At 38.3% G+C, this 17689-nt stretch overlaps 2 long non-coding RNA genes across 5 annotated transcripts in view; one reads left to right on the top strand and one right to left on the bottom strand.

Annotated features, from left to right (window-relative positions):
* Positions 1 to 6711, bottom strand: part of LOC140632872 (uncharacterized) — a 57774-nt gene extending 51063 nt beyond the window's left edge. The window contains exon 1 of the long non-coding RNA XR_012030529.1: positions 6660 to 6711. This is a non-coding gene — a long non-coding RNA (uncharacterized lncRNA). The remainder of the gene's footprint in view (positions 1 to 6659) is intronic.
* Positions 6712 to 6998: 287 nt separating this feature from the next.
* The window catches only part of LOC140633219 (uncharacterized), a 35259-nt gene continuing 24568 nt past the window's right edge, over positions 6999 to 17689 (top strand). The window contains exons 1-6 of one of the 4 annotated variants that reach the window (XR_012030848.1): positions 6999 to 7156; positions 7270 to 7484; positions 8096 to 8451; positions 10262 to 10494; positions 12217 to 12273; positions 12605 to 12894. This is a non-coding gene — a long non-coding RNA (uncharacterized lncRNA). Of the gene's footprint in view, positions 7485 to 8095; positions 8452 to 10261; positions 10495 to 12216; positions 12274 to 12604; positions 12895 to 17689 lie in introns of all 4 variants that reach the window. The other 3 variants (XR_012030845.1, XR_012030846.1, XR_012030847.1) reach the window with 3 other exon arrangements.

The following is a 17689-nucleotide window of genomic DNA, read 5'->3' as shown; positions in this document are numbered from 1 at the left end:
CCTGGGATTCTGGGACCGAGTCCTGCATCAGGCTCCTGGTGGGGAGCTTGCTTCTCTCTCTGCCTGTGTCTCTGCCTCTTGCTCTGTTTATCTCTCATGAATAAATAAATAAAATCTTTTTTTAAAAAACTGCACTGTTTCAAAGACAAACCCCTTAAAGCATAGCAATATAAACAACCCCCGACAGAAGGATTTTCTATAGAAATTTTATAAGTATTATATGTTTCACTGGTTACAATACATATATAACTATATTCTAAGAAAGGTGCACCCCGGTATAAGTGATAGACAAGAGTTACAATTCCTTGAACATATTTATTTCCACTATGAAAGAGAAAGAAATCAAGTGAAGAGTATTAGAAAAATTTTAGCCTATAGAAGGGAATTTATTTGAAGGTTTCAGAGCTCCCAGAACATTCCCATGGAAACAGATTTTAAAGAAATGTAAGTAGCAGTTTACATGGAGTGCTTGTCTTTAGTTCTTGCATTCTTAGCCTTTCTCAGAGTTCTGTGATTTCCACACTGACCTCACCTACTTGTATGCATAAAGTTAGCTATTCTCACAAATGCAGTATCATTTCCTTCAAGAAATAAAAATCCACTAACCTACTGACTTTTGCATCATTCTTTGCAACTTTGAGATCTTCCCTTCTTTAAAATTGAGGAATATTTTTCCCTTACCTCTTTTTCAATTTAATTCTCTTAACACATGCAAATACAAATTGATTCATAACAATCGAAATCTTATCGAAAGAGGAAAGTATTCCTTCAAAACTTTGTCCCACAGTCCTATAAAACAAAGAAAGGGTGGAGGAAAGTGAGCATACTGTGGATTGAGGAGGTGGAGAAAAGATTCATCATGAAAGAAGTCTTGAGATGAGCCAATTAAGAAGAATTTGGATAAGTGGTTAAGACTCTTGGTCAAAAACCAAATTACTGTGCACATGTTTTTTTATGACAGGTTGAACTCCTATGTCGCAAACCAGCTATCCCATTATGAATTAGATCCAAATATATTTTCGCTTTTAAAAGGCAAACATATACTGGTCTTCGAAAAATAGCAACGCATATAAATAATACTGACTCTCCAGGAGAAGTGAGGAGACGCTTCACTGGTTAAATTTGCAATCTAAAATATATGCACACACAACTACCAACAGATTTTCCTATCGTACACTAATCTGGTAAATATTAAATCACTGTATACTTCCTGCAGTATGACTTTAGGTTGTTATTAGCTGCATTTTCATTCAGTTGCTTAGAAACAACAGACTGATTCTAGTTTATAGTTTTGGCTTTAGCCTTTCTGAGCATGGTAATTGTAAGAGTTATGCTTACCCATCAAAGAGTTATTGACTACCGCCCAATGTTTTCATAGAAAATTCTTTCACTGCAGCTTCCCAGTTGCTGATCAAGGTCAGAGTCTAAACACAATTTAGCTTTTCTACCCATCCTCTCAAGTCCCCAGGAACACAGGATTCCAGTAACTGGGCTCTCACAGGGCAATTTAATTCTGTCTTCTATTTAGAATACTCTTTCTCTCTTGGCAGTGGAGTCTGGTGGTGATGGTGCATTTAAATAACGTCTTCCAAAGGTAGAAAAAAAAATCTATCATTCTATAATGACTGGCTGTGTTCTAATTCTTTCACTAAGAATGCTGAAGTATTTAGATCCTACTGCCATTTTAAAAAGATTTTTAAGATCACTGAACTATTTGTGTGATACAAGTTACAAGTGCAGATTCACCAAAGCTATGTCAACACTAATAGAACTAAAGAGAGAAAGTAATCAATTATCCACTAAAATCAATCAGTGCAGCTAAGAAAAACCTTGTCTCCAAACCTTTCCAAAATGCTCCACCCACCATTGCTTGCCTAGTCAGAGCTTACCAATCATTTATGCACCATTTCTAACTTCATGTCATCCACACAAATCTTTTCTTTAAATATTTATTTCAAGCATATTCCATCATAAACCTTTATAAGCCTTTTTTGTGGCTATTTTTTTAAGAATTCAGTTACTAGGTTGTTTTCCAAGGGACATTTGCTAAAAAGTTGGGTAATCTCTGAATTGCATATGAATCCAGCCAAGGACTCCTGGCTTGAAGACATTCAGAACTGAAAGGAACTTCCTTTGTAAAGAGCAGATGTAAAGTAAAGCAAGAAAGATCTGCACGCAGGAGCTTACAATAATTTCAGAGATCTTGCATTTTCTAGCACAGAAACTTTTTTAAAAAGATTTTATTTATTTATTCATGAGAGACACACAGAGAGAGAGGCAGAGACATAGGCAGAGGGACAGGCAGGCTTCCTGTGTGGAGTGTGATGTAGGACTCGATCCTGGGACCACGGAATCACAACCTGAGCCAAAGGCAGATGCTCAACCACTGAGCCACCCAGACATCCCCAAGATACTTTTTTTTTTTTTTTTGATTGGGGAAAAATGTGGCTGGAAATCTTCTGTAATGGGAGAGTAAAGATTATTTTCTTCTCTATGAGACTTCCCTTCATGCTGAGAGAGGAGAGTTACAGAAAGAATTATTGAAGAACAGAACCATAGATCTCAGATCATCTAACACAGGCACCTAGAGATGAGGAAACTAAGACCCAGAGAAACTGTTGTATAAACCTCCATGACAGCTTGGGAAAGTATCAAATGAGCCACCAAGGACCTCAGTGAAGAGGTATTTGCAAGCTTTTGGCATGTGATGCAGGTAAATCTGAATCTGAGTTAAGAGTAAACTGATGGAAAAGTTTCTATCTCAAAGATAATTAATGGACTGGAAAGATCCTGGTATCTTCCAAGTCAAGATTAATAAGAAAAGATAAATCAAGGAAAGAGAAATGAGGATAACGATATTTATGGAACATGGAAAATAATCACTAGAGTCTAGAATTGTTTACTTTCTGAATTTGCTCTAAACTCCAACTCAAATGTCCAAGAAGTTTTACAAAATAAGTCCTTACTGCACATATAATATTTGTTAGAGAAAAATATATTGTGACACACATACACACATACAATTAAGAACTAGAGAGAAGACGCAAAGGAGAAAAAGCTTAAGGATAGAGTCTCAGACTGGAATTTTAAAATTGTTTTTTTTTAATTAGGAAATACTATGTCCCCTGATAAAGACATATCCCAAATGCAGGAAACAAGAGGGAAATAAATCCGCCTTGAGGAGCTTGATTTCCAAAAGTAAGTTCTAAAATGATCACCCACAGTTCTTGGTATGAAAAGTTGTTATGGACTATTACACATTGTCTTGAATTATCACGTTTACAACTTTTATCTCCCAAACAAGTTCCAGTTTTGTGAGTATTAGGGCTACATCCTCTACCTCCTATAAAGCCCTGTTTATGCTTAACACAACCCTGGTTGGCACGATAGCTACTTAATAAATATTTACTGAATTAAATGGAATTAAACTCAATTTTCTGTTATTGATAAATAACAGCAGACTTGGAAAGCTATAATTTTAATCTAGAAAAAACCCCCACAGATTTCCCCTCTGTACCATTCCCCACCCTCCCCCAGCTCCCCTTTCAGAGCCGAGGTCACATCTTTACTTTTAGAGTTCATTGCCTGAGAAAATTCTATGCAAATATTCAGAAATCCCTGGCTGAGAGACAAATGCCACTCCCTGCCCACCATCTGATGTGAAACACACATGCGCATGCCGGGAACCGCTGGAATAATGTTAGGAGCATATTTTAAGGATAGATCAACAGAAGATGATAAATTAATATTTCCAAGGTACATTTGAACTATGTTGGAGAAATATTTGGAAACGTGTAGAAGCAGGCAAACAGCATGTGTGTTGAGGGGATAAATTATTACAGGAACAGAAAATTCTAGAAGCAATAGAAGACATCAGCCTGAGCATTGCCGACTGCTGACAAGTCTCCAGAACCACCAGGACACCTACCTGACTTGCATGCTGTGAGGTCTGCTCGCGTTCTTTGTTGCAGTTTTCCATGTCTCCCCAAGCACCCTTTCATATTTTTATCTCCTCAAAATATTTTTTCTCGTTCACAATGAAAATAGCTCTTTTTCCCTCTAGTTAAATATTACATACTCATTAGACAAAACTCGCACCTAATGTACGAGTATTTGGAATCAAAAGAGAGCCTGCCTGAATTGCTACCACCCTAATGTAAATCAAAATCTTTGTAGTCACGTGTTTGTTGACTATTAGGGTTCATTCTTCTGAGAATTACTTATTCATAACCTTTCACCGCTTTTATCATCTTTTTCTTACCAGGTTGTAAACACTATTTGTACAAGACTAATAGTAACCACTTTCGTCAACTGCTTTGCAAATAGTTTTAGTAGTTTCACTATATCAAAGTTTTTGTATTTGTACTATTTATTGATATATTTATATAGTTTGTGCATTTGATATTTTGCTGTATATATTTATACAGTCTAATACATCTGTTCTTTCTTTTGTAGCCTCTGGGTGTCCTGTTGCAGGGAGATTTTTCTGGAACCCTGTTGAGCTGGAGGGACCTGAGCATGATTAAATTTACCACAAAAACCAGGAGAAGTCAGTTTGTCATGTTTCCTGGATGCTTTAACGTCTCTTGTTCCTGCATGGTGATGTAAACCTGTGTCTAAAATGGCAAGGATGTCCACAACCTGGGCTAGTTCTCTCCTGGCAAGACCCCACCTCCACCAAATGTGTCACAGTTGCAGAGACTCCAGGGACAGGGCAAATAAGGCAAAAAATAAGGCAAATAAAGACATGGCCCCTGTGCATGGTCTGCAAGCTTAGCTCACTTCTGTTCCTTTCTAGATCAGAACCCATCCCCCTCCCGGTGCTCTCTACTATGACTGTCCAGCAGCATCTCAACTTCAGATGCCCCAGAACAAACTTTTGATGTCCACATCCTGCTCAACTTGCTGTACTCTCCAGTCTTCTTTATCTTGATAACTAGCAATTTTATTTCATTCAGTTCCTTGGATCAAAAGCTCAACCCATCCTTGACTCCCTTATAAAAACTTCTTGGCCCTTACATCACACAGATCCAGATCTTACCTCTTCTTCCCTCACCACTGCTACCACCCTCGTGGTGGAACTGGCTACAGTTCTTTTTTTTTTTAAGATTTTATTTATTTATTTTAGAGAGAGAGAGAGAGCACATGAGTGGGCAGGGGGAGAAGCAGGTGGGGAAGGGACAAAAATCTGAAGCAGACTCCCCAGTGAGCCCGGAGCCAGAGGCTGGGCTCAATCCCACAACCCAGACCAGATATCGTGACCTGAGGTGAAACCAAGAGTCGGAAGCTTATCCGACTGAGCTACCCAGGTCCTCCTGGAACTGGCTACAGTTCTTAAGGAACTGTATTCCTTTCTCTTCACCATCATGAAATACCACCTTTGTACATCCCCACCCCTACATTGTACCTACATTGTGTTTGAAATAATCACAGAGATGGTCTCTCAAAATGATATTCTTCTCCACAGCTGTTAAATATTACTAAAAGAGATACTAATGGAGGATGAATCACACACCCAATAAGGCAACATCTTTTCATTTCCAGTCGCTTTTAATTTGGGGGTGTGTCCATGTAGAAAATGCATGGAAAAAATAATTATCCATTTCAAAAAACCTTTTCCCTAGAAATAAGCAGCACATACCACTTGCAAAGAGTTTATAAATCCTTTGTTTAGGTTTGTACGTCATCTGCTGATCTTTAGACTTATTTTAAGGTATTTAAGATGGAGTATTTGGATGACATTTCTCTTCTAAATATGTGATATATATGTGAAAATATATATTCCTTCTTCATATGTGATTCAATTTATATGAAAACACATTATTTTATTCTAATATATCTTAAATATTTCATTTTACCATTTTGGTTATATCTATTAGCTTTATCAATGGCCATAAGCAAAATAGCAAGCTGTGGATCTTATGAAATATCTTTTAGATGTATTGTTTAAGGAGTTATTATTTTTCTAAGATTTTTGTAGACTATATTTTTTTGGTTAACTTCTCTTTTTTTCAAAGATTTTATATATTTATTCATGAGAGACACATTCGGAGAGAGACATAGGCAGAGACATAGGCAGAGGAAGAAGCAGGCTCCATACAGGGAGCCCGATGTGGGACTTGATCCTGGGACTCTGGGATCACTCTCTGAGCCCAAAACAGATGCTCAACCACTGAGTCACCCAGGCATCCTTGGTTAACTTCTTAAAACTATTTCCCCCTTTTTATTTCTCTATGTCATGATGGAGTAGTATATTAAGACGCATTTGACTGATAACTAAAAGGTTACCTGATGTAAGAAAAAAATACAATACTGTCATCAAGGCCTAGAGATGAGGGGCTTGAGCCAACAGACCCCCGGAAAACAGTGCATCAGATGAGGCTTCTGAGAACTTTGAACTTCAGTGAGCAGTTGTATGAAAGGGGTCCAGTGATTCATGATTGTTTGGAGAAATATCTTACAATAATGCACTCTGATATCCAAGCACACTACTTTCATTATTTTATAAAGTAAAAAACACTGTTCTAAACACTGTGAATGTAATATAACCATTCTCTTTCATTTATTTGAATGGTAAATGACAGTATCTAAAAATCATAAAATTAAAATAGCAGTCCTTTCTTAGAAGTGCATTTCTATCTAAATGAAATCTACTGTACCTGAAGGTCTATGTTCAGTGCAAGAATTTTCACTCAAGCTCAGTCTACAGCCAACACCGTGTGCTTTGACGTTAAGATTCTGAAAGCATTCATTTTTCCCCCAATTCCAATTCTATTTGATATACTTAAATATATATTTTCTAGAAGTGAAAGGGAAGAATGTCAGAGATTTTTTTTTATTTGTGCTTTCCACTTACTATTTGATTTTTCATAAGTAAGCCTCAAATGAGTTTGTTTTCCTTTTGAAAACCTCACACTTCTAGGAGTCTTTACTGTAAACAGGGGGTAGAATGTACCAAGTAACCTAGCAACCATCCAAATTCCATCCACATTCCTGGCCTCTGCTCTGGTTCTACAGGCAAGAACCATTCACTCTGGGAACAACAAGAAAGAGAGCCGAAATCTTTGGGACCACACTGGGGAATGAGCAGTGAGCAAAGCACTATTCAACAACACGGTTTTGCTTTTTACAATATCCCTAGGGTTTTTAAATTTTGGTAAGAGGACCAAGATTTGGGTTCAATTAATGTGGAAGAGAGTGCCATGGACTGATGGGAGAACAAGTTTAAGGAGTAGGGGGCATTAAAAGTGTGTTTTCTGACATGTTAAGGTCACAGCACATGAACAGGTGTTTCCTCTGAGAGCAGGATTGGAGTAGGCTGATGATTACTAGGTGAGATGACAAGAGAAGTGGAGAAGAGGGAACACGAGCTTGAAGGCATGCCAACATCCAGAGACCTAATGAGGATGAACTGGCTAAGGAGATTGAAAAGGGCCAGTGATAAGCAAGGGCACACCAAAAGCTACTCCAATTAGTGTAAAGAGGTGAGTGATTAACCATGCCAAGTTCTGTTCATGGGTAGGCAGGATGACAACAAAATGACAGCTGATTCTGGCAGCATGGGAATCCTTGGAGACATTGACAAGAGTTACTTCAGAGCAGTCCTGGAGTCAAAGCATGATGGGAAACTGGAAGTGGCTTCCAGGGAGTGGTGGGACTGGTAATTAGCATAATGGCGTGTCTCAGTATTGCATTACCTTTACCTTTGTGATTTGGGGCCAAACATTTGAAATCAAAATGCTAAACTATATGATCTTTATTTTCCATCTGAACATTTCTCTACTCTATAGTCTCTCTTTAGTTAAATACACTTTTCCACAGTTAACTTTCTTTTCTCTTTCTTTTTCTTTTTTGGTCTCTTTTTCAGTAGCGGAGTAGAAGAACACCTATCATTAGTCAGTCTATCAGAAAATGTGGGTTAATATTACTAATCCAAAAAGTTACATGGAAAATGGAAATTTTAAACTTTTGGAATGGGAACAATCATGTAATTTCTATTCAGGCCATTTTATATAATATAAAATACATGCCCCCCCCCCCACCCCCGCGTAGTGGACATTTTTTAACATTATTATTTTGCTGATTTTTTTTTCAGATTCAGAGGCAGATCATTTTTTTTAAACCAACACATGCTTACTTTGTAGGACGGCTTTAATATCATCTACTGAAATATTTTATATTCACGAAGTGATTTGAGTGCCTCAGGAAATCTGTTAAAAACGAATAAACAAAGAACTAGCTATTTCTTTAATTTGTTCCGTGATTGAGTGAAACTCTTCATCGTGATTGAGGGATGAGTATTAAACAGAGATAATCACAGATGAAGACATGTCACAAATGTTAGCTTTTATGTCCCTCTTTCACTGATAAAATCCATGAGAATCCTTCATAGAACCTTCAAATTCATGAAAGCCGTGCCAAAATACGGACGTGGGATGCATTCTTTCTAAGGTGGGTCCCCACTGCATCCAGGGAGGCTGGGAAGGAGGCTGCCTCCCTGGCCTCTGTGTGTGCCCTTGCCTCTCAGCTGCCATCCCAGCAATAAACAGTGGCTCACAGGATTAGAATCCTTTCAAGGGCTCCAGCAAGAGTAGCCTTGAAGAAACAGAGCCCAGAGCTGGGGTGATGGGCTGGAATTCATTTGCCCATCAGCCTCAGAACAGAGGAGCCACATAGACCCAAACATGTGGCTGTGTGGGGGTAGCATTAGGTCCCCCTTGTATGCAGTGCTCTTTAATATGTATTCAGCTTTTGTTTGCACACGAAACAAACCATCTCTCTCTCCTTAATTGCCAAAACGATTTAACTGGCTTGCATTGGTGTGGTACATTTGATCTAACTGATGAACCACTGCTGAAAAGTTATTATTAACCATACATTAGGGATCCCCCCTTGTGTCGCACAGGTCTATGGGTTTTCATAAGTGCATACTGTCATGTATCTATCATTACAGTATCATACAGAATGGTTTCACTATCCTAAAAAATGAATAACCCCCTTTTCCTTTTGAAGGAGTTTATCCACATATCACTTGCAGAAGTCATCCACCTCACCACATCTTCAATTATGGTTCATGACCTGGGAGGTTTTTTAACAACTCTTATGGAGGGGCTGACTGCCTGGCTGGTCCACAGTCATTGGGTACTCACTATACGGATGGTCAAATGGTCAGTTACTACTTCTATCTTGCCAGGATAGAATTTCAAAAATTAGGACTAGCAAGTGAGAAGGTGATTAGCTAGATAGGTAGGCTTCATACTTAAGGTCAAACGGGTAAAAATGATGAAGTACGATATACAGTGAAGGGTTCTCAGGGTGCTAAATTCACAGAAACACGAAACAAAAGACAGGAAAAGAGGCAACATCATCATTAAGGTGAGGTTAAGTCACAAACAAAATTCTGTTATCTTTTCACCACGTTCTTTTGCAGGAGAGTGAGTTTCCTCGTGAAGCAAGTTCAAGCTTCCTTTCTTTGCAAGGAGGCCTCAGTTCCAATCAATAGCTGCCACAGAACTCAGGCCCTGGGTTAGCTTGGTGGCAGAGGTGTGGGCCTAAACAGAACAGAGGGACAGATAAGGAGTTCAAAGTACATGGAGAGTGCCTCAAATTCCTCGGGCCTGCAGGGCTCAAATTTTGAGCATCACATTTTCAAGAAAACTTAAGAAGAGCTAGCTGAAATGCTTTGGTTGGGAAAGATCAATAAAACACCAGCTCTTAAGATCGATGCAAAATTAACAGCATGGAGGAGAGACAGTGCAGTGAAGCAGAAAAGCACATCATTTAGAGGCAGAGCTAAATTCAAATCCAGCCCCAGTCAGCAGCTATGTGTCCTTCCCTAGCTCACTATACCCCCAGGCCTTCAAATTTTTTCATCTAGAAATGAAGAAAATAATCATTTTGGTAATTATGTTATGTCAACTTCATGGAGGATTTAACTCCCAGTGGGTAAGGACAAAATTTTTTACCACTTTTTCTTTTTTGTACTATGTAGCCTATTAAGTAAGTTTATATTTTTTAATTGAAGTCCTTTTCTTTCTATAGAAAAGCTCCATCATTGTATTATCTGTCTCATAGCACAGTACGCTTTGTGTTGGCTGATTGTTCATTGTGGCTTGATGAAAAATGCCTTCACAATTTTAATTTGCTTGAATTATTCTATTACTATGAATAGACAGTCTGGAGAGAAATAATGATTTGTCTCCCATTAGGAGAAATGTGTTTCACATCACAAATTTAAATTATCTGTTGAACTTCTTTTCAGGAATGGCCTTTAAAAAAAATATGGTGATACCAAGAGTACAGTAAGTTTTTCTAAGCCAACAAGACAGAGGATTTGGAATATAGATGATTATCCTTTCAGAGAAAGAGAAAACAAGTAGCAAAGCTGTGTTTTAGCCAGTTTGCCTTGCTAGAAGGAAGGAGCTTGACCTTACACACAGAAGCAGCCCTGCAGAGACATGTGCCACACAGCAAAGGAGTCTCGCCAAGGTACAGGTAAGCACAGGCATGAGCTTGGAGCTCTTTGTTGTTGTTGTTGTTGTTATTATTATTATTATTATTATTTATTTGTTTTCAGCTCCTTTCTCCTCATGTGAATTGCTGCTGACTTTATTTATACCCGCATCTGCAGTAGAGTTTAGAAAAAGATTAGGAGGGGATCCCAGGGTGGCTCAACGGTTTGGTGCCTGCCTTCAGCTCAGGGCAAGATCCTGTAGTCCCAGCATCGAGTCCTGCCTTGGGCTCCCTGTGTGGAGCCTGCTTCTCCCTCTGCCTGTGTCTCTGCCTCTCTCTCTGTCTCTCTCTGTGTCTCTCATGAATAAATAAATAAAATCTTTAAAAAAAAAAAAGAAAAAGATTAGGAGACCCCAAAGAACCTTCAGATCAACCAAAACTTTTTCTTCACATAGCAGTGAAAGCTTTATGCAAAACCAGCAACCAAAGACAGTTAAGAGAACATTTATTATGCACTAGTCGGTGAGCTCAAAAATAGTAAAATGCATTTTTAACAATCATCCTGACTTTAATCAGTCTGTTTTAATATTGTTTCAAACTCTCAATTTTTTATTTCAAACCTTCTGTTTTTAATTGAGCTCTCATGTTATTGTTTGTCGTGTGATTCTCCTTAGCTCACACACTGCCACTGCACTTACACTTCTGACACCAGGGGTGTGGGAGTTGTCCCCACAGCAAGAAGTTCTATGACACCAGATCAGACTCCCAATTTAACTCAATTCTGACGCTAACTAGCTGGAGATGGCACCTTATCTCACAGGTTAAAGGATCAGTCCCACGAGACTGCACCCATTTTATTTTCCATTCCAAGGGATAGGTTCCCACGTTACCCACAACTTCTGTCTGACTAGTCTACAACTCAGAGATTTCCATGGCCTCCTCCCCCCTTGGATTTATTTGCCAGACCAGCTCGCAGAACTCAGGGAAATACTTACATTTTCCAGTTTATTAAAGGATATGATAAAGGACACAGATGAACACATAGAGTGAGGTCTAGAAGGGTCCTAGGTACAGGAACATCTGTCCCCATGGAGTTGGGTGCATCACCCTCTCATGTTCACTGACCTGGGAGCTCTCTAAACCCTCTATGTTGGGATATACAGAGACTTTCTCATGTAGGCAAGGATCAATTAATAACTCCTGCCTAGCCCTCCCCTCTCTGGAGAATCGGGGTAGGGCTCAAAATTCCAAGTCTGTGGTTATGGCTTGGTATTTCTGGTGAGCAGCCTCCATCCAGGAGCCCATCAAGAGTCACCTAATTAGAGCAAAAGACACTGATATCACCTTGGAAATTCCAAGGAATTTAGGAGCTCTGTGTCAGGAACTAGGGTCAAAGACCAAATATTAGAACAAAAGATGTTCCTGGTGCTCTTACCACTTAGGAGATTACAGGATTTCAAAAGCTCTGTGCCAGTAACTGGGGGGAAGACACCAACATGTATACTTCTTACTATTGACTGAGTCCCAAAGCAAACATCTTTCTGTACATGGACAAATGCCATGTGCAAATTAGCATATCACTAGTCTGCCCCTGGGCATAGCTAAATCAGTAAGTTAGGATTTTTCTTGTGGTCATTCTTGCTTTTCTAACTTCAACTGATCTCAACTAGGAACTATTAATAATAGAAATGAGATTTGAAGACAATACAACTAGATGAGAAACATCACAACCAAGCCACTAAAACCAATGCTTCTCTTCCTTAGTTCAAATGTGGCATCTGATCGTGAGGTCACTGAGAGACAGAGAAAGATTGCAAGTAGGTAAGAGCTCATATTCAAGGCCAGAGACGATGTTTGTTTAGTTTCCTAACTCTTGTTAGAATTCAATCCTTGCTCCGACATTGGCACATGAAAACCAAACATTTATCACTCAATAAATATGTAACAATTGAGTACCAAAACTATTGAAGGTACTGAGAATGCAACAGTCAGAAAACAGGGAAGTTTTTGTCTTCAGGGGGCTTACATTCTCATGCAACCTGGAGAAAAAAATTAATTCATAAATATCAAACATATTTCAAGAAATGGAAAATTCTAAGAACACAGATGAAGAAAGGGAATGGATACAAAGTGATGGAATGTACTATTTTAGGTAAGGCAAGAGAGAAGGCTCTTGAGTAAGAGATCTCTGCAAGAAACCTGAATGAATGAAGAAGTGAACCATGCATATATGAGGGAAGACCATTCCAGGCTGAGGGGACAGCAAGGACCAATATGCTGTGCTAGGCCCATGCATGGGGTATCCTACAACCATGTAATAGGCTAATGTAGCTCAGCTAAAGCGAAAAAGAAGAGTGAATGAGAGGAAGAAACTATGATCTGTGGCAAAGAATTCTGATTTTACTCTGATCAAGATGGAAAGCCTCGCAGGAGTTCAAGGAGGTAGTGTCTTGCTCTGATTTTGAATTCAAAAAGGTGGTCTTGCCATTGTGTAGAGAAGGGACCTTGGGGGAGCCAGAGGGAAGCTGGGGAGCCAGGTGGAGACTTTTGCAATATCGTCTGTAGTAGATGCTGATGGCTGGGACAGTAATGAGAGCAATGAAGGTAGTTAGAGAGGAAATTGGGCCAGGAGGTTATAATGAGAGCCAAGGAGGACTCCAATTTTTGGACCAGAACAATTAGAAAAATGAAGTTGCCCTTACTAAAATGGGGAATGTGGACGGGAAATAAGTTTATGTGTTGGGGAACCGAGATTCAGTTTGGGACTTGTCACACTTGGTTATTTTACGGGACAGCTAGATGGAACCAAACAGTCACTTTGATTCACAAGCTAGATGTCGAAGGGAGCAGATTTAGATATTTACATGTTGGACACATCCGCTATTAGCAGAATTCAAAGCCATGTGTCTATGTGTGATCATCCAGGAAGTGAGTATTGATAAGAATAGCATCTGCCTTGCAGACAGAGGATAAGATTTCTTTGTTTTTCTGTGTCTCCCATGGAAAGATCTCTTAAAAAAAAAAAATCCCAGAGAAATGACTACAATCTTAGAAATTCAGTAGTCATTAGGAAGAGGCATGTGACAGTGGATCAGAAATGCTACTGCGATAGTTTAATAGCCAAAGTCAATCTCATCTTCTAAGTCATGTTTCAAAAGCTGATTCGCTTATTTTGCTATTTTTTATTGCATTCCATAATGGCAGATGGATAGAGTATTTTTATTGTAATCTATTCTCTCTCTCTCTCTCTCTCTCTCTCTCTATATATATATATATATATATATATATATACCCCCATATATACACATATACATGCAGAGAGAGAAATACAACTTTAAGAACTAAATTTTGGTCTAACCAAATGCCTTTCAGAATTCATATGTCGTGTATTACTCTTATATTCACACTGGAAGTAGTTTTCTCCTCTTTTCATCTTCTGATTTTCTGGACATCAATGCTATTGAGGATAATCCAATTGGTCAATAGACCTGTGTTCATTGAACTGCAGCTGTGAATCCAGGATTCCAGAAATTCCACTGCCAGTTTCTATGTGGGTTTTCCTCCAAGATTTAACAAGTGCTTTTCTTCTATAAGTTCTGACTTGTACAATATAAACTATGCCACCTTTCATTTCATCAAACACTATAAACACAGAATTAGATACGATGCCTAAAGGCAATGCTAAACTATGCAGGATTCATATTGAGCCATCAGAACAAGTTGGAGCATCACATCATAATTCTTTACTCTAGCTCTTTCCCAGGCATTAATACCAAGGTTTCCTGAGGTCACAGGGAGAAGATGACAGAGGAATTTAGAGTTAGTCGAGTAAATTAAATCATAATGTCAAAAAATTCAAAACACCTGCAACCACAATATATTAATTCTTTTAAAACTCCTACCTTTTACAAAGCACATCTCAGAAGAAATGCATAAAAGACAGTTTGTTTAAAAGCATTTCCTATACCAGCTAGAACATTTATATAAAAATCAGAGGGTTTTTCTTTTATACTTAGCCCCTACCTTACCTTATTCAATATGCCCCTACACACATAGTTTCACAGTTATGCCATGCATTTAACTAAAAGAGAATCTCTAAAGGAATCACAAACTCAATATACAATGGGAAATAAATGAGGAGAAAAAGATGTCATTTCCAAACAATGGAATTATAAGAAGAATTGCTTAATGATATAGGGAAATGTTCCTGACAATATTAAGTGAAAAAATGTACAAAAACAATATGATTTTAAAATTTTACAAAGAAACATACATTTCAGGGATGCCTGGGTGGCTCAGCATCTGCCTTCGGCTCAGGGCATGATCCCAGAGTACTGGGATTGAATTTTGCATCAGGCTCCCTGCATGGAGCCTGCTTCTCCCTCTGCCTGTGTCTCTGCCTCTGTCTCTGTGTCTCTCATGAATAAATAAATAAAATCTTTAAAATATATATATATTTCAAATTAGCAGTGATTTTAAAGGCTAAAATGTTTCTTCAAATGACAGAGTTTGTAATTTATTTTTACTTTATTTTTATTATTTACTATAATAAGCTGTATTACTTTATATTTAGAAAAATGATAATTTCTGGATGGGCCAGAAGTGCAAAGCATTCAACTATTAGAATTATGTTGCAAGCAATACTATAGAGGTTTGCCTTTCCAATATTGCTGTATTTTGATGATCACCTTTGTACCTGATAGCCAACAGCTCTTCACTTATAGGTAAATATGCCTTATGCTTGTTTCCCCAGAACTCTGACTTGGATAGGGTCAGCCATCCTTTTCCATAGGCCTAAATAAGTTTTAACACTGTGAAAGAAACAATTATTCAGTGACACTTGTTAAAGATGGTAAGGGAGACTTTATTCAAGAGGGACATCACAATGGTTGTAGGGACCACTGCAACAGCATCTTGCAGTGAGTGCAAGATTGGACTGAACTGAAAACAGCAGAGGCAAGTGAGATAGCCAAGAAGAACAGGGGAGGAGTCAGTGGGTAGAAACTTATAAAGGGGTAGCAGGATTCTGTCTAAAGTGATGTAACAGGATTCTTGCTGGAGGCATGCCAGAGTGAGCAAACATCAGCTGGTGGACTATGGAAGATAAAGAACCCTGTTATATATCCAGGGTGATCAGACATGGATCATGTGGGATTCCAGCTGAACTAACTTAGCAGAATTCTTGCTAAAATTGGACAATGCAGAGACACACATGGAAGTCCAAAAGTCAAGGCCTGGTGGAGAAATTCAAGGGAGCCTGAATAGAGTTTGGTCAAGGACAGACTTTTTGTCAACACAAATCAGAAAAGTCCATTGGATATAAGTGGTGTGAACTCCAGAACCCAGTTTATATCTCAACTAATTTGGATCAAATGATTTTCAAATTCAGGATACAGAGTAGACACCTGGTTTGAATTCATCCAGGTGGGAAGGCTGCTCTTCAGGAGCCTCAGACACTAGGGAGTGGATGTGTAGTAACAATTCCTCATAATGCACATTTCACATTAATTCACAAAATAAAATATGTAGCAGGTGTCAATGTGATATATTCATATGTAAGTATAAATATTGTTATATGGTTGTTAATTGAAGTGGAGATTAACCTTAAGATGCATTACCTCTGATTTGGCCTTTATTCTAAGAGACTGGGAATCATTTCTGTGCCTAGTTATGCTCAGGGGAAATCAAGTCTATACATTAAGATGTAAACAATCCAAACACAGGAAGAGGAGATAGGGGAGAGATTATACAGAGTCTAATTTAAATACTGAAAAGTGAAACATTTTTAGAAACCAAAATGTATACACCTTCAAATTTCTCTTTCTTGCCTAATTTTGCAAGGCTTTGACACTAAATGAACATAAACTTAATCTTTTCATGCATTTACTTATTCACAGTCTTAAAGTATCTGTTTTATAATGGTGGTCTTCTTTTTACATTTTAGTTGTCTGGAAGGCAAAAGCCATACCTATTTAAGTTGACTCTGTCATACTCAAAGTAATAGCACTTGATTGCAATTATAAAAATGATGGCTATGATAACCCTGCTGCTGGTTTTCAGAAAAGGCTCCAGAAAATCCATTTCACAAGGGTAAAACGCAGTGTCGCTGAGGCAACATATTATTAACTCACAGGAACCATGGACATTCTTCAGAAAGACCCCAAATCATTATAAAAGTATAGACAAAAGGAAGAGGTACTAAAGTATTCACTCCAGGTGCCTTTTAGGCAACACACTAATTCTGGTGAACATGAATATAAATAAATATTCTGAACATGAATATAAATAAATAATAAATAAAATTGAATTCATCCCAATCTATCATAGAACTTCTTTGACAACATAAAAGTAAGCCAAATAAATCAGAATAATAAGATTTTGACAAAACAAGACATTTATCTATTCCCAGAGAAACATACTGGTCACACAAACTTATAAATTGCCAATAGAGTTTCTCCATCCATCACCAAGATTTCATCTAATGACAGGGAAATAATTACCACACCTCTACCATGTCGTGCAATCTTTTGATATGTCAGAAAGTGAAACAATGCATAAATGCAGCCCTCAGTGTGTGGACAATACCTGTGAGGTGGGTAGATTTTTTTTTTTTTCCAATAACAACCATCTAAATTCTCTCCTGAGTGAGTGTGGAATGTTTGTAATTGTTCTATGGCTTCAGGAATGGCGGCAGGGCCTTCCATGGAAGAATGAAGGTTTAATCTGAGCCTTTCTACAGGCTATCACAACCCTTTCCCCGTGAACATGTCCCCCCCCAAAAAAAAATCTAAAATAATTCAGATTCAGATTGAAAATAATTCAGATTCAGTTCCAACTCACTGGGTCTCTGCAGCTTAAAAATAGAATTTTCTCTAACCTGAAACCTGTAGGCATCCATTAGCATCAAATTTGAATATTTGAATAAATGAATTGGGAGCCTGTTCCCAAATTTTACATTATATTTTTCACATATATATTTTCTAAATATGTATATGAGAGAGGAAACCTGTCTAGAACTGAAAGAGAGTCAACTCAGATTGCAAAAGCAAACAAGGATCCTCACCGGTAATCAGGCTTGGGAGGGCACACGTAAAGCCAGCTGTGTAATCAACAGCAAACACTGTCCCTCCCAAGGCCAGGCAGCAGCTATAAAACACCATAACAAGTCTTGAGTGAACACCGCTTTGTCACCAGTGACACTCATAGGCCTACTTTGCTATAACTTGTCTATTACGGG

This window comes from Canis lupus, chromosome 5 (genome assembly GCF_048164855.1).
Source record: "Canis lupus baileyi chromosome 5, mCanLup2.hap1, whole genome shotgun sequence".
Classification (NCBI taxonomy): domain Eukaryota; kingdom Metazoa; phylum Chordata; class Mammalia; order Carnivora; family Canidae; genus Canis; species Canis lupus.
The sequence above is the reverse complement of the archived record's forward strand: the minus strand, read 5'-3'. Positions and strand labels throughout refer to the sequence as shown.